Source organism: Nycticebus coucang, chromosome 8 (assembly GCF_027406575.1).
Source record: "Nycticebus coucang isolate mNycCou1 chromosome 8, mNycCou1.pri, whole genome shotgun sequence".
Classification (NCBI taxonomy): domain Eukaryota; kingdom Metazoa; phylum Chordata; class Mammalia; order Primates; family Lorisidae; genus Nycticebus; species Nycticebus coucang.
The window spans coordinates 119820843-119844582 of record NC_069787.1 but is presented as its reverse complement, the minus strand read 5'-3'; the positions used below and the strand labels follow the sequence as shown (position 1 = coordinate 119844582).

General features: G+C 40.0%; 1 pseudogene; it reads right to left on the bottom strand.

Moving 5' to 3' along the window:
* Nucleotides 1-896: 896 nt before the first annotated feature.
* Nucleotides 897-1004, bottom strand: LOC128593031 (uncharacterized; annotated as a pseudogene).
* Between the last annotated feature and the right edge of the window lie 22736 nt (nucleotides 1005-23740).

Below are 23740 nucleotides of genomic sequence, written 5' to 3'. Positions count from 1 at the left end.
TGCAGTTATGCATGTAGGTAACAAATCACCAGTAGAATCACAGATACCTTCATATCAAATTATAGTTGTTTATGTATGTCCATATTATACATGCCATTAAATCTTATTATTTATGCATTTATGTTTTTTTAGACGCCCCTTTGCTCCATTTTTATCTCGGAAGTTTAAATATACCATGAGCATATTTGAATGAATTGAGGAATGAACTGAAGAAAGTAAACTGGTGTATATTATTTTCTTTCTTTTCCTGGACTTTTTTAGACTTGGAAGATCACCATTCTTCATTCATCGTAAACTCTCCTGTCTTCACGAATCTAGCACTGCATTGGAAGATTTGTTATTAATATGACTTTTCTTCATTTTTAAGTATTCTTTCTCTCTGGAAGCTTTTAATTTTTTTTTCTTTTTCTTTACTATATTTCCTTATCTAATCTCTTTGTATATATATATATATTTTGGTGTAAAAGTTGTTTTGTTATTCTGGCAGTAGGAAAAAATTAATACATTTTTATTCGAGGAATTCACATGTGATTCTCCTTCTGCTGTCCATCTCAATGGCTGGAGTCACTGAAGATTTACCTTCAAGACAGCCCTTTTTAATGAACAGATCCTCAATCCACAGTTGTCTTGTTAGACCTACATAGTAACAAAAGTTTACATCTCCAAAGATGATCATGTAAAACAAGCCTCCCTTAGCTCCACAAACCACCTAGCTATGAGCTGCCCTGAAGAGTTAGCTAGAAGTATCTCTTCCATGAGGTGCAAGAAATCCAGGCGTGCACTGTTCCTGCTGTAAAATCTATTAGGCAATCACAGTTGCTTGCTTTGTATTTCCACTTCGACAGTGTCACACGCAGGCAATGGAGGTAAAACAATAGTCTAATAAAGGGTTAATACAATGTCCCCAATAGGCTGGGTGCTACCAAGGTAGCAGATAGAAAACCTAGTGGAAGATTTTTTTATGGTCATGTCCACAGCAAATCTCTATGTGTTCTCTATGACCTTTCCATCTGAAAATCTGCAGTATGTGTGTCTGTGGACGTATATATGTACACCGTATGTAGATGTACACATACTGTGTACCTATGTGTGTGCATGTAAATTCTATATATTGAATATGTAGATGTACATTCAGGTAAGTCGATGTGTAACTGCCACGAAGACGAAGGTATAGAATATTATCAGCACACGGAGGCTTCCTCAGAGCCTCTCACAGTCAAAAGACATTCAAAGATAGTCGTTGCTCTGATCTATGTCCTAGTTTAGTTTTGGTTTTGAACTTCATTTGCATAATAGATACCTTTTGGTGTCCGTTTTCTTCTGCTCAAACGTATATGAGCGAGTCATCCACGATTTATTCACCATAAGTTGGGTTCTCTAAAAACAAATGCTTGGCAGAGAAGAAGTTGAGCTGCAACGCAGATATGACAAAACCTCAAGTGAGTATCGTCCGTCGTAGAGTTCTGTGTTGATTTGACATGGCCACGGCTTTATACTCTGCTTCTTTCAGTTCTGAGGTGCGGGCTGCCCTGGGAGGAGCGGACCAAGAGCAAGGCAACATGCAACCGAGGCAGACAGTGGAGGATGTGGGCAGCTGGTGGCTGCTTTCTGCATTGCTTGTGACTGCTCAGTCCATTTTAGGGTGGGATTCATAAAAGAAACAACAATAGAACTGGGCTGAAAATAAATTTTATAAAAGCAGGACTAATATCCCCGCCCATAAAATTTCTTTTCAAGGTCTTTTTCTTATAAAATAAATATTTTTTAAAGGAATGCATCAGTGGCACATCTTATCACATTTTTGTTGTGTAATATTATATTGTATGAATATAGTTTTTGCAATAGGTCTTGATTTCTGATAGTTCGTCTATGATTTTATACTTTTTCAAAAGTGCCTGGGCTATTTTTATACTTTCATATCTTCCCGTTAGAACGTTAGAATTGCCATTGTTAATTTCCACACACACACAAAATATGTGGGCTAATCCATCAGGGAAGGTGTGCAGAAACTGATAGAGAAGATGGGTTAGCTCTTGTCAAAAGAATAGCTAAGATACAACCGCAGTGTCTCATTGAACTTTAGCCAATTTAAGCATTTTCACAGATTTGCATTAGTGGCTTCATTACAACAGCATTTGGTTGACAGAGCAAATGTTTTGCAAGTTGTAGTTTTATGTTGTAATGGATAAGAATATTCAGATAGCAAGAGTTTGTATGTTTAAGAAAACTTGAACTCTATATGATTATATGTGTGTCTATACACACACACACATTTTATCTCTGAATTTGTACTTTGTGAACTTACTTGTATGATAACATATGCTGCTGTTCTATGATATGTTTTTGTTAATTCTGTTAAAATAGTGTTTTGTTTTGTTTTTATTTATTTATTTATTTTGCAGTTTTTGGCCAGAGCTGGGTTTGAACCCACCACCTCCGGCATATGGGGCCAGCGCCCTACCCCTTTGAGCCACAGGTGCTGCCCAAGTAGTGTTGTTGGAAATTGTAAACAGACGCTTACAAAATCTAGTATTTCATACTCTAGTTTCTACAGTTAAATGTGTTGTAAAGAAAGGAAATGATAAGGCTGGTCATAGTGGCTCACTCTGTAAGCCTATAACCTAGCACTCTGGGAGGCCGAGATGCGTGGATTACCTGAGCTCATGGGTTCGAGATCAGCCTGAGCCAGAGCAAGACCCCATCTCTAAAAATAGCCAGGTGTTGTGGTGGACGCCTATAGTCCCAGCTACTTGGGAGGCTGAGACAAGAGAATTGCTTGAGCCCAAGAGTTGGAGGTTGCTGTGAGCTCTGATGCCACAGCACTCTACTGAGGGCAACAAAGTGAGACTTTTGTCTCAAAAAGAAAAAAAAAAGAAGAAAAGAAAAAAAGAAATGATAGTTCAGACTGCCAGGCTGCTGTGTCATTTCCAGTTAGGGAATATAATTATGTTTGAGTTGAAACACAATATCGCACTGATGAATGCCTCTCCTAATTATAAATAAGTTCATGGTATTTAAAAACAGTCGACCAATACTTCCAATCCCAAGAGACATGGGTGGGAGGAAGAAATGACAGGATGTGGACATGAAGGTGGAATGACTGGACAGCTGAGGAAGGTCAGGTGCTCAGGTCATCCGGACCCCTGTCAGTTGCCACCTGGGTTCACTCCTGGGTCTTCTGTAGTGGCTGGCTCTGTGCCTTGCACCTCTCACTAAAGAAAAAGGAGCCACTCCATGGCACTTCCACCTTTCTTTAAAAAATTAAAAAGAAAGATATTTTTCCTGAAAGTCTGGGCCCAAAACAGCACACATTATACACAGAAGCACATTATATGTGGCAAAATATGGGTTTCTTGAAAACTGAATATATTGGGGTTTTTAAAATCCATTCTGCCGTACCTTTTCAGTGGGGCGTTGAGAGTGTTTACATTTATTGTCAATATTGACATGTGAGATGCTGCACCAGTCAGCATGTTGATTGATACATAGTTGCTTTGTGTTTTCCCTGGCGTTTACTGTCTTAACAAAAGCTATGGGTGCTTAACCTTCGGTTTTTTTGTAGTGTTCTGTTTGATGTATAGAGCATTTTTAAGGATTTATTATAAGGCAGGTCTATGTTGACAAATTCCATTAGTGTTTTATTTGTATGGCAAACTTTATTTCTCTTTTATTTAAGAAATTTTGTTTTGCAGGGCACAAAGTTCTTGGCTGACAATTATTCTCTTTAAGAAGAGGACAGGGTCCTATCCTTCCTTATGACTTCCGTGAGAAACCTGCTGTCAGTCTGATGGAGTTTCTTTTGTAAATTACTAGATTGCTGTCATCTCATAGCTTGTAGAATTTCCTCCTTTCCTTTGACTCTGCTCAGTCTGAAGACTATGTGTCTTGGGGATGTCTTGTTTGCAGTGAATCTTCCAGGAGTTGGATGACCTTCTTGTACCTGGATGTCTCAATCTAGCAAGACCAGACCAGGGAAATTTTCCTCCATTATTCCCTCAAATAGGTTTTCCATGCTTTTTGCTTTTTCTTCTTCTTCCTCAAGGATACCTATAATTTTAATGTTTAATCAACTTACATAGTGTCATAATTCTTGAAGACTTTGATCATTTTTATTAATTCTTTTTTTCTTCATTTTTAACTATCTGAGTTAATGTGAAAACCTTGTTTTCTAGCTCTGAGAATCTTCCTTATGCTAGGTCTAGTCTGTTGTTAAATAGTTTGTTTTTTATAGTTCTACAAATGATTAGTTCATTTCCAGATACGACCTATCCTTTTTGGGGTTTTTGGCATATTTTTTTTTTTCATGCTCTAAATTTCTTTTCTTGTTTCTCCTCATTGGTTTTCAGTTTTTTCTTTGATCCCATTGAGCTGACTTGTGATCTATGTTTTTAATTCCATTTTTACATTTCAATAATTCTTTTTAGTTGGAGCCCAATCCTGGAGAGCTAGTATTACCTTTGGGGGTTGTTTTAAAAACCTTTCTTTTTTTTCCATACTGTGAGATTTCTTATGCTCGTTTCTTCTCATCTGGAACCTCTTCCCTCAGCTCAAAAGCGAGAGCTGCACAGTCCTGGTGTTCTCCTCTCTCAGGAGCTCAGCTCCTTAGTGTAGTGAGGTAGGCGTGTGCTGTCTCTCAGCTCATGCAGGTAGGCGCCCACTGTGGTGCCGCTGACAGTACCAGTCGATTGGACCTCAGAACGCTGGGAGAGTGTGCAGGTGCCTGCAGCGCTGGACCCAGTGAGGCGATCCTTGGTTCCCAGGCCCCTGGATGGGGGACTCAAGTTCTTGGGGAGCCAGACCAAGACCAAGCCTCCTGAGTGGTTCAGGTGCTGGCTGTGATAGTGAGGTGTGGGTTGCTCCCTACACTTTAAGAATGCTCAGGCAGAAGGGCACTGTGAGTCTGGGACAGGAGGAGTGGGCCCCTTTTGACAAGCTTAGCAGAGGCAGGTGGCTGTGGTACACACAAGCCATGCACGTCTTTCTCAGTGAAGTGCTCTGTCCTGCACGAACATCAAAGTGCTCCAATTCCCAGCTCCCACCATGGCCCATGTGGAACAGGGGTGGTGGAGGCAGCTCCGCCCTCTGTGTGTGGGGCTACTGGGCCTGAGATGGGCTGTGGGTGAAATGCTTCCCTACAGGAGGAATGGCTCTGTCAGGGTCTTGCCTCCAGGGAAGGCAGGCTCCCTGAAGAAGATAGGACTGCCAGCCCCACCCTCCCTCAGAGGTGTTTGCCCATGAGGCACATGGAAGCGTTCACTGCTTCTTTTTTACTGGGAGAGAAGTGAACCGCTGTGCACCCACGGAAGCCTGGGTGCACAGCGGTTCTGCCAGAAGTGGGGCAACTCCTCCCAGGTGCCTGGGCTTAATCCTCCCTGTGGAACTGCCCAGTCGAATCAGCCAGCCTGGCTGTTAGAGATGCTCTGCCCGAGGGAGGGTGACTATTCTCAAGGGCCCTGGACTAATTGTGCCCCGTGGAACACTTGCTGGTCCTGAGTGGAACCGCCTTTCGTCCTCAGCTGCCTCTGTGCCAGAGAGTGAAGGATGAAGGCCTCACGTGGTGGGAAGTGTCTCCATTGGGAGGGCAGCAGAGAACTTCAGATCACCAGCCAGGCATTCATTCTGTGGAGCTAAAGAGTGTTGCACCACACTGTCCTAAAAAGTGTTGGTGGCAATCCTCAGTCCCCTCGGGTGGACAGCCCCTCCAGGGAGGAACACTGCTACTCTCCTGTATCCCCTGTCCCTTGTGGTTGCCACAAGGGTGCTGTGGAATGTGCATGTGGGATTCTGTGACAGGGAGACCGAGGGGCTGTGACTTCCCTGGCTGGATAGAGGCATGTGGCATTTGCACGGGCAATGTGGCACCCACTGTCTCTGCTTGGGTCTGGGTTGGTGGAAGTGGACCTGCAGCCTGGCGCTGTCACCGATGGCAGCAGCACCTGGGTTCACCAAGGCAGCAGTGTCTCCCACAACCTGGCAGCTGGCAGTCTGCCACAGGAGTGGGGGGAGGAAACGTCGTCACTCCCACCTGCCTTTTCTGCTGGGCTCCAGATCCCTTGGGTGGGGGTCAGGCTCTGAGGAAATTTTGCTCCTTCTTGGCCTGCCCTGCTGTGCCTTCCCATGGGATTGCTGGTGAGGGCAGGGTCTGGCCTCTCTGCCTCAGTCTGTCACCCGGCTGTATCACCCGGCTGTGTCTTCTCACCTGAAACTTCTGCTGTCTGGGACAATCTGGCCATACATGTCTCTAGTTGGCCTTTTGCCAGAATTTCAGCTCTAAGAAAATAGTTTACTATACATATTTGGAAAAGGTCCTCAGTAACTTCATTACAAATGTGAAATTTATACCTCTAATTCCTTCCCTTTGCTCAGTGCTCAGATGTGCCCACGTTTAGTCACACTCCCCCCACCACCTCTCATTTGTAGCTATAGCTGTGAGCTGACCTTTAGTTCCAATTCTAATTTTGGAAAGGACTAGGTTTAAGGTCATGTTGAAAAGACCTCCGAGGTCTCCTCTGGGCTTGGTAGAACCAGGTACAAACATTGCTTTAAGAGCAACATCACGGGTAAGGATGTTTGCTTTCAGGAAGGACTACTTGGCCATTCCCGCTGCCTTTACTACTTCAGAAACCACAGTGAGAGTAACGAGTTTTGAGGTGGAAAGTTTAATTACGCGAACCAGTGAAAAATAGGTGAAGTACATTAACAATCCTTTGTCCTCTTTCCTTTCTATCATCATGCTAGGGTAGGACAAAGGTGACAGTGAGGTTGACACAGTGTCCACCACTCTTTCATGTAGGAGAGCCCTGAATGCATTCACTTAGTAGTGTGGCTTTGTAGAAAACACTTTTAGCCTGATGGAATTAAAACATTCCACTTGTTTCTTAAGGAGGCTAATGCCTCTAGAGTCTCATTCTTTTCTCTATACCAAAAAAACCCAAATCAAACCACCATCAACAAAAAGCGCCATGAAACTTTAAATAGCACCTCACATTTATTTAATGTCTCTCTGAGTGCCCATCGTTCCCTTAGTGCTCCAAATGATGTCTGAGAATCAAAGTTGCCACAATGCACAGCTGCTAAAGAGCTGGGATTCTCACTGTGAAAGTGAAAGATCCAACTTCATAATGTTGAGTAAATGAACGTACGCTCTGAGACACAAACAAAAATCTACGTTTTTAGGTCTCCCATTCCCTAATTCAAAGCACTTCTTCCTTTTCTAATAACTAAAATAAAACATATCAAGGACGACTTTTTCTAAAGATGAAGAAGATTGGGGAAAAGTACTAAGAAAACACACGAACACTTGAGTGAATCACAATGATAATAAAAATTAAAATGTGAGGACATTTAACACGTCAGATTTAACAGTTTTCTGTGAGCGCTGGGTTGGTTATTCTAAAGACTCATCACAACATCAGGAATTTATGGTTTATAAGTTTATACAATCTATGCCCTGAATTACTGGAGAATAATTTAAGAATTATAAACAAATAAATGAAGAAGAGACGTCCTATCATTGATATTTTATATAGAAATCAAAGTTTCTACAAATACTTGCAAATAATTTATAAGTCGTATGTGTTAAAAATCTGACAGAATTTTCAGGGATCTACTGATGACACCCTTGCCCCGGCTATAATGATATACTATGCCATGGAAGTTACAAGTTCATGTTTTGGAAATAAAACCTATATTCAATGTATGGCTTCATCAACTAGCTCTTTGGCCTTGATTTAAGTTATTTAAGTTTCTGAGGCTCCTTCTTGATTTACAAAATGGGTACAATAATTGCATTGCAATATTCTAGATCAGTGGTTCTCAACCTTCGTATAATGTGGCAATGTATTTTCATTGTTAAAAAGGGGTCACAACCCACAGGTTGAGAACTGCTATTCTAGATTTTATGTCTATTAAATGAGATATTTACTACAACTAACATTTATGGAGTGTCTGCTGTATGCAGGACACTGCTCCGAGAACAACAACAATAATAAAAAAGCAGAAATCTTGCCGTCACGGAGAAAATATTCCAGGGGGGAACTTAATTAACTTTAACCACTCACTCAACATTTATAAGATATGTATCATGTTTCCATGTTTCAAGAACTGTTTCTCTACTTTGACTTTTACTTTACTTCTCTACTTTTTCTTGTGTTTACTTGGAAGAGCATACAAAGCATAAAGAAACACAAATACTTATAGATAATTCTAAGAAGGAAGACAACTAGATGATATAGGAGAAAAAAGGGGGGGGGGCTTCTTTAGTGTGAATGCTAAGGAATGGCTCTCCTAATAAGGTTACAGTTAGACTGATTTATTGAAAAATGTCAGAAAGATGAGTATGTGAAAAAGTGGAAGTAAGAGATTTCCAGCAGAAGAAAGTACATGTAATAGATCCTTAATGAGAAAGAGTTTGGTGCATTGTAGGAGCTAAAAGGAGGTCATTGCCTCCAAGATAGAGCCGGTAAGCTGGTGAGTAAGTGAAAGGGAAAATTTTTGACAAGGTAGTGGGGAGCCAGTTCTTGCACATTCATTCTATGCCATGTTTAGACCTGTTTAGAGGCTTGGCTTTCATTCGAAGTGCCATCAAAGCCATTTAGAGCTTTCAAGTAAGGGAGTGATGTAATCTGATTTACCTTTCAAAAAGACCATTCTGGCTGCTGTAATAAGGGGAATGGATTGAAGGAGACCAGCCATATTTGGTGACAGAGAAGAAGAGGCCTTTTCAGAGGTCTAGATGCATAGTCATAATTATATGTTGTTGGTGGTGGTAGAGTCTGAAAAAAAAAAAAGGATGGGGTTTGAGGTATGTTTGGGAAGTAGCATGAAATTGTGGGCAGTATGTAGGATGACGGATGACCTACACTCAGGTCTCAAAAATGGCACCAAGGTTTCTGGCTTGAACCACAAGATGGAGAGCGGTTCCATTTGGAGGGGACAGAAAATGTTTGGCACAATATCTGACATAAGATAACTCTTCAATGAATGTCACCTTTGAAAAGATAATTGATAATGTACCCTCAGAAATCAATTCTTCTTACAAACCTTGCTTTACCTAGCAGTGTCGCACCATGGCCAAGAAACTTGCTACTCAAGATGAGGTCCACAGAACAGCAGTATCAGCTCCCCTGGGAGCACGTAAGAAATCCAGAATCCCAGGTCCTTTCCCCGATGTGACAAATTAGATTCTGTACTTTGACAACATTCCCAAGTTATTCTCATGACATTCAATTTGAGATGTACTGGGCTAGTACAGGGAACAGGAAACAGTGGTCTGCACGCTGAATCTGACCCACTCCCTGTTTTTGTAAAATTTTATTAAAACACGGTCATATCTATTTACATATGGTCAATGCCTACTTTTGCACTACAACAGCAGAGGTGGGTAGTCATAACAGGGGATGCATGACCTACAAAAAAAAAAAAAGAAGAAGAAGAAGGAAAAATTGCCAATCCCTGGTCTAGCAGTTAGTTTCTAAAGTAACTTGGATTTTAATCTTTGCTCTTTATTTTACTAGATGTAGTACATTGAACAAATGACGTAACCATTCAGTGCCTTAGTTTCATCTCTAAAATGAGGATAATAGTAGTACTTACCTTGTCAGATGGCTATTATAAAGGATGAATAATATAACAAGTAAATTGTCTGGCATATAGAAAACAGCCAACAAGTATCAGCTGATTTTATTTTTACTTAGTACACAATTTATGTTATTTGTAAGAACATGTTATAATATTATGGTAAAAGAGGCCCTCATGAAACATTAAGTTGAAAAGCCAATTGAAGTTTGTCATACTTACAATACTTTTTAAAGAATTGCAGTGATCTTAAATGTAACTGCTGTGTGGGGGCAGGAAATGGAGAAAAACTGCAGCCTGAAGCTTTCATCCTATTGATACCTGAATAAATTTTTCTAGACTAAGTGTTGGTAAGCTGTGGCCTACAAGCAGATAAAAGCGGGTTGCCTTTTTATTTTTGTATGCCCATGGAGATAAAAATGGTTTTGGAGATAAAAATGGTTTTAATATTTATAAAAATTTTAAAACAGGGGCAGTGCCTGTGGCTCAGTGGGTAAGGCACCGGTCCCACATACTGAGGATGGCAGGTTCAAACCTGGTCCCAGCCAAACTACAACAAAAAAATAGCTGGGCATTATTGAGGGTGCCTATAGTCCCAGCTACTAGGGACGCTGAGGCAAGAGAATTGCTTAAGCCCAGGAGTTGGAGGTTGCTGCGAGCTGTGATGCCACAGCACTCTACGGCACTTTACTGAGGGTGATAAAGTAAGACGCTGTCTCTAAAAAAAAAAAAAAAAAAAAATTTAAGCAAAACAAAGTAGCAAAATAAACAGAGAATGGTTGTGGCCCACAAAATCTCATGTATTTACTGTCTGGTCTTTCATAGGAGAAGTTCCCAACCCCAGTTCTAAACAAAATAAACTTTTTTATAGTTTATCTTTCATATTTTTAAGCTCACTAAATTAAAGAAACAAGCACAGAGTTAAAAAAAAACAAAAACATGTTTATTCTGTGTGATTATCTTTTCTTTTTTTGGGTTATTCCACTTTGAAATTTGTTTTCTTCCCCTTTGTTTACTTATGGCAACCTGCACGTCAGTCTTCTTTTGAGGTTTATTCTCTTTCCAAAACCTGTTTCTCTGTTTTAAACCATACATTTTTTTAATCACTGCTATAAAGGTAAAATCCATGGCTGGTAAGTCATTTATTTATGATGCAAATTAGTTACATCCGGGCAAGGCTAGATTTTTTTTTTTTTTTTTGATAAACGACACCCTATTTAATTTTCATTATCTATTTAATACCACCTTGGAATTTACCAAGCCTAGAAAGGTAGTCAGAATTCCAAAAGCAACTTTTCAATAGAGTTAAAGAAAAGGGACGATAAGCAGGTGGACTCACAGGTGGGAGGAACGGAAGGCGGAAGAAAGCAGGGCCCCTTTTAAAAGGGCCTCGTCTTTGCCTCCCCTGTGTCTGCCAACGCCCACCTCCTTTCACACTGACCTCTTTTCCAGTCTCTCAGGATTTGGGCTTCAACTCAAGTAAGAATCACACAAGGAAAGTTTGCTTGAGTCTCAGAGAACTGACTAAAAGCTGTTGTTACGGTGAAAGAATCCACGATCTTTTCCAAGATACTCACAGGCATTGCAGCTACAGGTCTGCAGGTATTTGTAGACACATCAGGAATTATCTTTTTTTTTAAATTTCTATTTATTATTTATTTTATTTACTTTTTTTTTTCTTGTTTCAGGCTAATTGAAGGTACAAAGAATCAGGTTATAATGTTTGCATTTGTAAGGTAAAGTCCCTCTTAGAATCGTGTCCCGCCCCTAAGAGGTGTGCCATGCACCCTAACGTTGTGCTCTGTAAGTGGAGCACAGCCATCCCCTCCTTCCTCTCCTCTTCCTGCTCCCTGTTCACCTGCCCACCCTCAAATGAATTTGAGTTTTTCTTTTATGTGGGTGTGTATTAAATCGTCTACTGGCTGCATATTAGAATTGAGTACACTGGATTCTTTCTTCTCCATTCTTGTGATACTTTACTAATAAGAATGTGTTCCAACTCTGTCCAGGTGAATACAAAAGATGTCGGGTCTCCATCTTTTTTAATGGCTGAATGGTATTGCATGATATATGTATGCCACAGCTTGTTAATCCATTCCTGTGTCGGTGGGCATTTAGGTTGTTTCCACATTTTAGCGATTGTAAATTGAGTTATGATAAACAGTCTAGTGCAAATATCCTTATGATAAAATGATTTTTTTTTCTTCCGAGTAGATGGCCAGTAGTGGGATTGCAGGATCAAATGGGAAGTCTAATTGAGTTCTTTAGGATTCTTTATACTTCCTTCTAAAAAGGCTGTATTAGTTTGCAGTCTCAAGGAATTATCTTTTTTTAAGTTTGTGGTTTTGTAGCTTATTTGAAGCCACTATTCAGTAGGGTACGCATGGTTAGTTCTCTGAATTAATTGCTTTTTAGCAAGTGTTTGCAAATTTAGAAAAAAATGATTGGTAAAGAAGCATATTTCTTGGGATTAACTTTTGATAAATGCCATGTAAATTATCTAGGGTTCTTGCATAATATTCTACATATCTCAATAATGGACATTTGGCAAGTTGGTCTAAGATTTCTAAATGGTATTCCAATCAAATACATGGATAACTTACTTAAAAATATTTCTCCTTTGTTCTTTGCAAATTGCCTATTAATACATGTAAATTGGAGATACAGTTTTGTCCCAGAGTACAATAGTGGAAATAAAGAGTGAAATACAGGAGGAAGAAGATTATGGATTGTAAGAAAAAAATTCTAGGACTGCACTGTCCAATATGGCAGCTGTTAGCCACATGTGGTTATTGAACACTTCATTGGGCTGGTTATACTGAGATACTAAACTTTTAATATTATTAAATTTTAATTTTTTTAACTTTAAATGTAAATTTAAGTACTGGAAAACTTTTAAGTACATTTTAAACAACTCAAGTATAATAATCTACTTTTTTAATAGTAAAACTTAAGACATCAAAATACAGATCAAATAGTTTTTTAAAGATTTAACTATGCAAAAGGAAATGGCCTTGAAGTTAAAACTATGCATAGAAATTTGAAGCCTCAGTACAAAAAGAAAGAATGCAAAAGATCTTATTAATACTTTAAAATATTGACTTTGATTTTGAAATCATATTATTTAGGGTATGTTGAATTATATAAAATATATTACGAAAATTATTTTTACCTGTCCTTTTTTTTATCCTTCTATATATGGTTACTAGAAAATTTGAAACAACTTACGTTACTATTTGTATTAGTAACCACACTTACCCTGTTTCCCCAAAAATAAGACAGTGTCTTATTTTAAGATGTGCTAGGTCTTATTTTCAGGGGACATCTTATCTTTCCTGTAAGTAGGTCTTATTTTCAGAGGATGTCTTATTTTCAGGGAAACAGGGTAGTAACCATACCATACTTACCTATGATAAGTGGAAAAATGGCATCCAACTCAGCGAATTTAACATTGCTGGATCTATTCAAGCTATTTACTTGGAAGGTGAGCCCAGCTGAATTATCAAGCTTTTTGTAAGCCTACTTCAACCCTAGATTTCATTAATTCTTTTAGCATGCATTTGTTGACCATCTACTATTCATGATATACTTTGATGCTTCCCTGGCATCAAGATAGAAGCGCAGTACGAAATTCTAATACGAGGCAGTAGATGATCTAATACAAGGTGGGGGTAGGGGAAGGTTGGGGTGGGTAGAGGGGAAGAGGGAGAGGTATGGGGGGTCAAGGTGTATGGCACACTCGTGGGGGTGGGACATACAAAAACCTAACAAATGTAATCACTGTAACCTAATTCTTTGTACCCTCAATGAATCCCCCCCAAAATAAAGAAAAAAGAAAATAAATATTGTAGTGTGTGTGTGTGTGTGTGTGTGTGTGTGTGTGTGTGTGTGTCCCAATGTTAAAAATGTCAAGAGAAGCATCAAGGTCTTCCTGAAGAGTTGTCATTTGAGTCACATTTGCAGGATAAGTAAGAGTTTTGTAGGTATAGAGCGGGAGGGAGAAAATTCCTGATAGCAAGAAAAGCAAATTCAAAGATGACAAGAAAGGACTTGGAAATTTTCTATCCAGTGTTATTGTTAGTTAGATGCCAGAAGGACAGGAGATGAAGCTGGGTAATGAGAAAGGAATTATATGAGGAAGGGTCTTATGCACATTTTAAAGGACTTTAGATCTTACTTTTTAATCACTGATAATTCTAAACATGGCAATTTGATTATAAGAATTATGATTCAGAAAGATTGGTTCTGAGAACAATGAGCAAGAAACACTTTGGGCTAGAGGTGGAGAGTTTGGCAAGTTATTGCAATGGTCCTGGTAAGAAATCAGGAGGGCCTAAGCAAAGGAACAAAAGAGAGAGGATAACTGATAAATGGCAAAGGGAGGGATGCGGGAGCCTGGGGTCCCACCTGGGAAATCAGAAAAAGGAGGTGCCACTTTCCAGGGCACAGCAGGGAGGAAGAGCTTTGGAGGAAGGTTAACTCAGCTTTGGGCATTTGAGATTGAAATACCTATGGGACATCAAGGTAGAGAAATCGCCTGGTCATTCTCTGAATATTAATAAATAAACCAAATAAAAACGCAGGGGAGATATGAATAAACTTTTTCTTTTTTTTTTTTTTTTTGTGGTTTATTTTTGGCCGGGACTGGGTTTGAACCCACCACCACCAGCATATGGGACCGGCGCCCTACTCCTTGAGCCACAGGCACCGCCCATGAATAAACTTTTAAACATTAACCATCAAAAGAAAAAAAAAAATAACCTTAGTATGATTTTATCTTGAAATGAATGGTTTTAAAAGCATTTTGTGTACTTTGTTTTACTTTGTAATCAAGACAATTTAAGTAAAGATTTAATCTAATTAATGTTCTGTGTGAGCAAGTGCAGAGGAAGTTAGTTATATATAATAATGGGGAAACTTTGGCAGAACCCCAAATGTGCAATATTAAGGCAATAGTTACATAAATGGCAACACATATTTACTTTGGAACATTATGTCCAGGCACTGCAAATTATATTTTGGGGAATAGTTAATCAACAAATTAGTCATGATACGATAAGTGAGAAAAAAAGCAGGATACAAAACTGTTCGGAGAGAGCAATTCTGATTTTGCCAAAGTCTGTGTATCTAGTTATAGAAGAAAATGGTCAATAATCCTCTCTAGGGAGCAGGATTACAGGTAATTTTGATTTTCCCTCCTTGTTTTGTTTTTATTAAATGTTTTACGCTGAAAATGTACTGAGGACACTAGAGGGAAAAATCGTTTACATTAAAAACAGTGTTCAGGGTGGCGCCTGTGGCTCAGTGAGTAGGGCGCCAGCCCCACATACCGGAGTGGTGAGTTCAAACCCGGCCCCGGCCAAAACAAACAAACAAAACAGTGTTCAATTCCAGTGAATTTTAAAAATGATATTATGCATTTGTGCATAAAAGTAAAACTTAAATTCACTCAACAACCTTATTTTGGATGAGAAAATGGCATACTCTCACTTCCTGTCACTATTAGAAGTAAAAAAATTCATTTCTGTTTGCAAATTAATATACATGCTGTTTGCAATTAGGTTCATTATCAAAACCTAGGGTGATTCTGAAAATTTATCATTCTACTTGGGACAATTTTGAAAATAGAAGGGCAGCTAATAGTAATTACTCGGGGAGTGCAGGCACAAATCTGGACCTAATCGTCCTCCTTAGTATGGAAACACACATGCACCTGGATTAAAATTTAAGGCCCTATACTGGGAATAAAAGTTAGCCTCCAGTGTTATATCATCTCCTTTTCTCTGAGAGTGGACAGGTTGAGGACAGCATGTGAGTGAGCTGAGTCCTGCAGGGACACGCACAGCTCTTGTCAGTTATTTTCTCACTCACTAGGTTGCCGAGTTCAGGTTTGAAAACATTTCATTCATTCTTAATGGGTTGATATAGCAGGAGGAGAAATAATAGAAAAAAATCCATCTGTTTAAAAAATGATTTATACAGGTGGCGCCTGTGGCTCAAAGAAGTAGGGCGCTGGCCCCATATGCCGGAGGTGGCAAGTTCAAACCCAGCCTTGGCCAAAAATAAAAAGATTTATACAATGTAGGTTTTTCCGGAATTTTTCAAGTTCCATTTGAAACTGAAAGAAGCAGTGTTATACGTTATGTTATGTTATTTATTTATTTTTTTATATGTTATGTTCTGTCTAACCTTCTAACACATTCTGCCATCCGGGTGTTCTCGTAAATGCTAAATTGGAAAGTCTGGGAAGTTGTTTCAAATTGTTTATTGATAATTATTTACAAATGTTAATATCTGATGCCCTAGAGTTAGTGAATGCCTGAGTTAAAATGACATGAAGCTTCACAGGGATTGATAGGACTAAAGAGAAATTTGGCTTTTTTTCAGAGGCTGCCACGCGCTGGCGGCTGGAGGAGGTGGAGTCCGCCATGCTGGAGGTGGTGTGCATATTGAGCCCCGGTATAGACAGTTTCCTCAGCTGACCAAGTACCAGGTGGGTTCTGGGTGAGACCTTTAGTGCAACCATGTGGTTCTGGATTCTCTGGCGCTTTTGGCATGACTCAGAAGCTGTGTTGGGTCACTTTCCATATCCAGATCCTTCCCAGTGGACAGATGAAGAATTAGGTATCCTTCCTGATGATGAAGACTAAAAGTGTAGACTCGACTCTTTGCAAGTAGGAGCCAGGTGAGAATTTCAAGATACTACAGACTTCGTGTTGTACATTAAAGTTGAAAATTAAATGGTTTGGTCAAGAAAAAAAAAAAAAGAGAGAAATTTGACAGACATTTAGACAGTTAAAATTTGCAACTTCTATAATTATTTTTTTAAAAAAGAAAACGTCTGCAAAGGAGAAAGCATTTCAAACTGTTGAGTACAGTGAATGTTGGAGAATGCAAAAAAAAAAAAAAAAAAAGATCAGATCTCGGGTAGCGCCTGTGGCTCAGTGAGTAGGGCACCGGCCCCATATACCAAGGGTGGCGGGTTCAAACCCAGCCCCGGCCAAACTGCAACCAAAAAATAGCCGGGCGTTGTGGCGGGCGCCTGTAGTCTCAGCTGCTCGGGAGGCTGAGGCAGGAGAATTGCTGAAGCCCAAGAGCTAGAGGTTGCTGTGAGTCCTGTGACATCATGGCACTCTACTGAAGGCAGTAAAGTGAGACTCTGTCTCTACAAAAAAAAAAAAAAAAATTAAAAAAAGATCAGATCGGGGCGGCGCCTGTGGCTCAAGGAGTAGGGCGCCGGTCCCATATGCCAGAGGTGGTGGGTTCAAACCCAGCCCCGGCCAAAAACCAAAAAAAAAAAAAAGATCAGATCTCCTGTTTGTCAGTGCTAGAAAAAAGTACCGAAAAAAAAAAAAAAAAAAAAAAGGAAAATCCAACAACCCAGAATTTCACACACTTAAAGTTCTGCACAGGATGTTTGGTCCTTAAACACAACCAAAATCATGAGCTTCCTAGCAGCTTCCCTAGTTACATGCACTTAGCCACATGGGAGTGTATTTCATGAGTTGCTTTTACCAAAGAATCTTGAACATTATTGCAAATGTGCTTGTTAAAAATTACTTAGAGTTTTAGAATGACATTTTGGTGGTTATGAGATTAATAGGTAGAGGGAAACTATTGTTTATTAATTTTCTATGCTAGTGCCATAGAATGGGCCCAGCTACTCAAGCATTTCCACTTTTGTTAAACTTCAAAAGACCTGAGAGGTAGCTTTACATAGAAGAAACTTGAGGATTGAAGTGTTTAGGAATTATTGCCAAAAACTAAAATTAATACTAAATATTTCAGACCTAGATGTGCTTTAAAAATTGTTAAAGTATCAGATATATTAAAGTATTCATATATAAATTTGTGGGATAAACACAATTCCAGTTTTAATTGTCCATGAATCTATGTCCTTCTTTTTTTTTTTGTAGAGACAGAGTCTCACTTTATCACCCTCAGTAGAGTGCCGTGGCATCACACAGCTCACAGCAACCTCCAACTCCTGGACTTAGGTGATTCTCTTGCTTCAGCCTCCCGAGTAGCTGGGACTACAGGTGCCTGCCACAACGCCTAGCTATGTATTTTTGTTGCAGTTTGGTCAGGGCTGGGTTTGAACCCAGAACCCTCGGTATATGGGGCTGGCGCCCTATCAACTGAGCCACAGGCACCACCTGAGTCCATGTACTTCTAATCTCAAAAGGCAGTTAAAAGTTTTAAATAATTTTGTTATTTTAACAGTAATAATAAGTTTTAGGATAGCTTTGGAAATAACAATATTTCATCCAATTTTATAATTATGTTTCAGACTGAATGTCCATTGAAAAACGCCCATGAAGATTTAACCAGCACATCAAGGCATGCCAGCCAGTTTTGCATTGGTTTTATGATTCATAATATAGTTTGATTTATATTTTTAAATTTTTAATTAGTTAATTAATTTTTTTTTGAGACAGAGTCTCACTTAGTTGCACCAGGCTAGAATGCCATAGCCTCAGTCTAGCTCACGTCAACCTCAAACTCCTGGGCTCAAGCAATCTTCCCGCTTCAGCCTCCCTAGGAGCTAGGACTATAGGTAATCACCACAGCACCCAGCTAATTTTTCTTTCTTTTTTTTAATTTTTTTATTTTTCTATTTTTGGTAGAAACGGAGTCCCTTCTTGCTCAGACTGGTCTCAAACGCCTGAGCTTAAGCAATCCACCTGCCTCGGCCTCCCAGAGTGCCAGGATGACGGGTGTCAGCCACTGTGTCTAGACCATAGATCTTTGAAGGTCCAATGTAATTTTAGGAGCTAGAAGGCTCATGTGGCAGGGACAGCATGAAGGGACAAGAAAAGAGGGGCAGCCTGGTGGACAGTGGAGAGCGGTGAGAGAAGGCAACTGGATTCAAATCCACAATTTGTCTTATTTGTCTTACTCAGTTTTGTGACTTAGAATGAAGAGCTGAACTTGGTGGCCTCATTCCTTCTGGTAGATTATTTCTACCCTCCCATTTGCATGAAAGTCTAAACTCCTCAGGAAGGCACTCACAAATTAAAATGATAAAGTCCCATAAGAAGATAATGACGGTCGTGTTGGTATCGTACTATTTTCAAAGGTTCACTCAAGCTCTGAAAGCCTATGATTCCATGGTTTGTCCTGGGATTTGTTCTGAGAAGGTAACTAGTGTCTTATGAGCCAGCCTGTTAGTCCACCCAGCAGAGGACAGCAGCAGATGTTCACAGACACACTCAAAACCATCACAGCGCTTACTGAAATAAAACGGATCAGAAAGATGCCACCCAAAGAAACAAGTCAATAAAATAAACTCAGGTTCAATATTGCGAGTCAAACTACAAACATGAGAGGGCTATTGAAATTTCTGATCTAGTAAATATTTAAATACAGTAATACATAAATGGCAAATTCTCTGGCACTAACTCTGCCGTAAGAAGCCAGCTGTTTTGAGATCTAAGGGCCCTGAATAGTCATCAAAGGTGTAGCTCTGTCTGGGCCCATGAACCTGCACAAGGATGCTCCCAGCCCCAGGAAGGCTTGAACCCCCTTCGATTACATTATATACTTTTACATGCCTCCACAGCCCAGCACAGCCCTTTGCATGCAGTAAGCGCTTAATCAATGAGTGTGACTTGACCCTAAGTACTCTGTGGACTTCATTCCCTCCAAATACTTTTATTGATGAACCTGTAATAACATTAGAGAGAAATGTTCTGAGGTTTTTATTATGTGTGATGGAAATGAACTGTTCATATTCAGTCACCCTGTAATTTCCTGCACATTTGAATGTTCATTGTGTTAGAATTAGCATGTATTGTCATTCTTGTTCCCGATGTGATGAGATGAAAACAACTGCCGTGTCGGAATCATTTATTCATTAGTGACAGTGAAATAAACCCACAGCTGAAACAGAATTAATAAATTGTTTCAGTTCCAACAAAGGCAAAATGACAAATTGATTTTGGAATAGGTGTTGACAAGGTATAGATATAATGCCTGTGACCAATACAGACATGACATTTATTATTTTTTGAGTCAAACCCATTATTACTTGAGCTCAGAAGTTCAAGACCAGCTTGAGCAAAAGTGAGACCCCATTTCTACTAAAAATAGAAATATTTTCCAGGGGTCATGGTGGAAGGCTGTGGTCTCAGCTACTTGGGAGGCCGAGGCAGGAGGATTGCTCAAGCCCAGGAGTTCGAGGTTGCTGTGAGATATGATGCCACAGCACTCTATCCAGTGCGACAGAGTGAGATTCTGTGTCCCCCCCCAAAAAAAAAAAAAACAAGCACCAGTAAGTCTGGAAGGCCTGAAAAAGGGATTCACTCAAAGTTCCGAGATACAGAAGATTTGTTTTCTTTTTCCCAATAGGTGCCTTGAGTCTCTACGCTCTCTCTCCCTCTCACTCTTATAAAATCTTGCTTTCAAGAATACATCTAGGAAGCATTTCTCCTTGGACATGAATGGCTAGAAAGTATGTTTTCAAGGAAATGTCAGTTCCAATAATGCAGTCACAGCAGAAGGAGATACAGACTGAATCTGACTTAAGCCAAAGAAATGAGCTTCCCAGGTCCTCTTATGGAAGCCAGGTGATAAACGCAAGGGGCGACAGACTTTGGAGGGGCTCAGAAATGCAAACCAGTTGCTAAAAAACTAAGAGGTGAAAATGTAAAATGGGAAATATCATCTTTCCCATCTGCCGAGGCCTAGCACCAAGAACCTCTAAAACGGAAGATGTAATTCCTATCTTGACAATTCTCTGATAGTTTCCAGGGCCAAATGCTATGTAGCCTGGCCTACAGGTACTTCCCAAGTCTGCCCCATTCAGCCTTTGCAGGTTTATCCCTACCACCACCAGTGCCCCTCCGAGCCTGCTATTCCGTTCCATTCCCACCAGCCACTCACCATCCCCAACACTTCCTTCCCTGAGTCTTTATTTTGCTGCTTCCTCTGCTCGGAATATCTTTCCTTCACTTCTGGTGAACCATGACTCAACCCTCCAAGCCAGCACAAAGGTCAATTTTGAATTTGTAGCTTTCTGGAAATCTCTTCTCCCTATCCCCAAGCAGAATTTCCTGTATTCCTGTAACCCTTTGCATTTGCCTCTATAGAGCACTCGATACACGGTATTATAGAAAATACACATGGTTTCAAAAGTGCCATTTCTATTACACTTTATTTCCTGTGTGCATCTTCTCTACCCGCTGGTGAGTTGTTTACCCACTCTAACCACAAGGGAGGGCCTGGAATATAGTAACCATTGTCAATAATAAGTCAAAACATTTATATTTGAACATTTGCAGTGTTGTTTATAAAATCTATACCATTCGTGTGCATAAAAGTCTAAATAAAATGGAAATAAAATAGTTTCTACCAATTTCTCCATCAGTAAGTAAAAGGAGGGGAGACTACGTCTCCTTCACAGATACTTGTCCTCCGAGCGTTTGTTCATGTCCTGGTGAATCATGAAGGGGCTTTAAGTGTGTCAAAAGTCAGTGAATTGACCTCGACAAAGTGATACATTTTTTATGTCCTTCCAACTCCCAGGCTAATTGTTGTTTGTTTTCATTTTAAATTCCGTTTAAAGAGTAGACATTTAAACACATACACAGTTTGTTGGATGTCAAGGGTTTCTTGGGTTTAGAATCAGCTGCACCCCTGTGGGGAGCCGCAAGAGAGAAGCAGTAAGGACCCAGGGGCCGAGGGAAGCGTCTACGTCGCGGTGGCTTAACAGTCTTCACTTTACTGATGGATCATGGATTCCTGGGAGTTGCAAAGAGATATAATTTAGTGTTAAAAATTAATATAATTGTTTGTAATTAATTACAATGAAAATAATTGCTTGTAAGTAGAATGCCTTGGCAGTGGGGTTGGTTAGGGAAGGAATGCTTAAAAGAGAAAGATAAGGAAGATAAGACTGTAGAGAGAACGTCAGCTTGGTCAGAGGGTTGTATGTGGGAAGTAGAATCAGAAAGACAAGATTCCCGTCCAACAAATAGACAGAGACATCAGCAAGGGGACCCTGGAAGCAATTAAGTTTGGAAGATATTAAAAAGCACAAAAGTGTTTAAGATTTTGATTTTTTTTCTTTTTCTTTTTTGGAGCCATGTCTCACTTACTACACAGACTGGTGTGCAAAGGTGTGATCATAGCTCACTGCAACCTGGAGCTCCTGGCCTCAAGCCATCCTCCCGTCTTAACCTCTGGAGTATCTGAGAATATGGGTGTGTGTCACCATGTCCAGCTAATTTATTTTTTTCATTTTTTAAGGGACATAGTCTTGCTGAATAGCCCAGGCGGGTCTCAAACTTCCAGCCTCAAGCCGTTCTAGCCCCTCATCCACCCAAGTCCCTGGGATTCCAGGTACGAGCCACCGTGCCTGGCTTGGTGTCAATCTTTTCACAGGAGCAGCAGCTCCTTTCGTCCACAGAACTGTTTTCTTTAACTGGAAAGTGACTCTTTCAGTCATTCATTATTTCAGGAGCAGGAGTTAATTAACCGTGTGAAGGGCTGAACTGGAGCCGTGGAGAGTGGACTTCCAGCCAGAAGAGACTGTAGGAACAATTTGCCGTTCAGTGTTGCTGGAGGCTGGGGCTAGAAGCTTGGTTGGGAAGAGCCTGGAAAGGCAGGTCCAGGCCCCAGATGCTTTTTCTGCCACATAAAAGCTAAGAGATTTCACAGTCATACCTGCAATGAGTTGGCTTCCCCGCAGGGCCCACTTTAAGGAGAGATGGAATAGTTGTAGACATGTACTTTCTTTGCAAAAAAAAAAAAAAAAAAAAAAAAATATATATATATATATATATTAGAATGTGATTTTCTGGCTTTCTCTGGCCGTCAAAAGTCCGCAAGATGATTTTCTGGGAGCGTTTTACGTCTGGTCTCATAGAATGTTTATTAAAATGCACACACCAGTGTTTTATGTCTCCCAGAGTGAGGACACCACAGGGAGATCTCTGGCAACGGCCAGAGCTTGTGCCACATGTGTAATGAGAAGGGAGTGGTTCGTAGGGCAAGCAGAGCTATTCCAAGAAATAAAATTCTGCCCAGCAGGTTTGGATGCAGTATTAGCTGCACAAACAGCTAACTATGCTTGGTTAAGACAGGTACAAAGTGCCATTCCAGCTAAGCAAATTCAGTATCAGAGAGGCTGTGGGTCAGCTCTGAGCACGGGCAGTCATGGATGGGAGGTGCACCTCCATCTGCTGGGACACCGAGTTCTCCCACTCGAACATCAGTTAAGTAACTTGAGAAAATGTGAGACACCGTTTCTCTACAAACTCCAGTTCAGGCTTTCCATAATGGAAGGGTTCTAACGAAGCAGGGAGCTTAACCACACTTCCTCACTGAAGCCCCCTTTGCCACAAACTCTTAAGAGTATCAGAACTACAATTGGTACAAATAGCAAAAACAAAACATTTTTAAATCATAAATCTATATTCTGGTCACAGTTTCCATTGTTCCTCACTCAGTTACTAAAACATTAAAACCATAAATGTAAGACCTCTAGTTCATTTTTCTCTGCCTCTTTCCTGCTACACACACACGCACACACACACACAGATGGGGAAAAGTAGTCTTCCCAGAAATACTTCTGATGGCACATTTAAAAGGGAGTGCCTTTGGCTTTTAGACAAACATACCTCTTCCAGATAATAGATTCTTCCCAAACTGGTTTAGATATAAAAACTTAGCCACCGACTCACTGAAGTAGGCAAAATTAGCTTTCAGAATGGGTAAAATTCACTGTTATCTTGGTGTTTTTAAATTATTACCTTAAATGTAATTTTATTATAATTTCTTCAGCGATGTGACAGAAATTTCAATACAAAGAAGAGATTTGGGGGAAGCACTAAATAATCGTATAGAAAAATGCATTCTAAGAACTAGTAATTAATGAGGTGTGTTGTACACATTTAATATCTGTACCTAATAACAAATGCAGGCGTGGCCCATTATGAAATCCTAGGATGGTTTGTGTTCCCTTTCCTTGCTCTTATGAAAGTAAGTCTTCATGATCATGGAAATGACCGTGGTTATCCATCCCAGGAGACAATGGGAAGATGGTTCCACTAATTATAAAGAAGTTAGGAGCCTACAGTTAGTTAGGCTCCTCTAACTATATTTAAATATTAATTCAGTGGTAATGTTTACTCTCTAACTACCAAGCTCACACTGTGCTAAG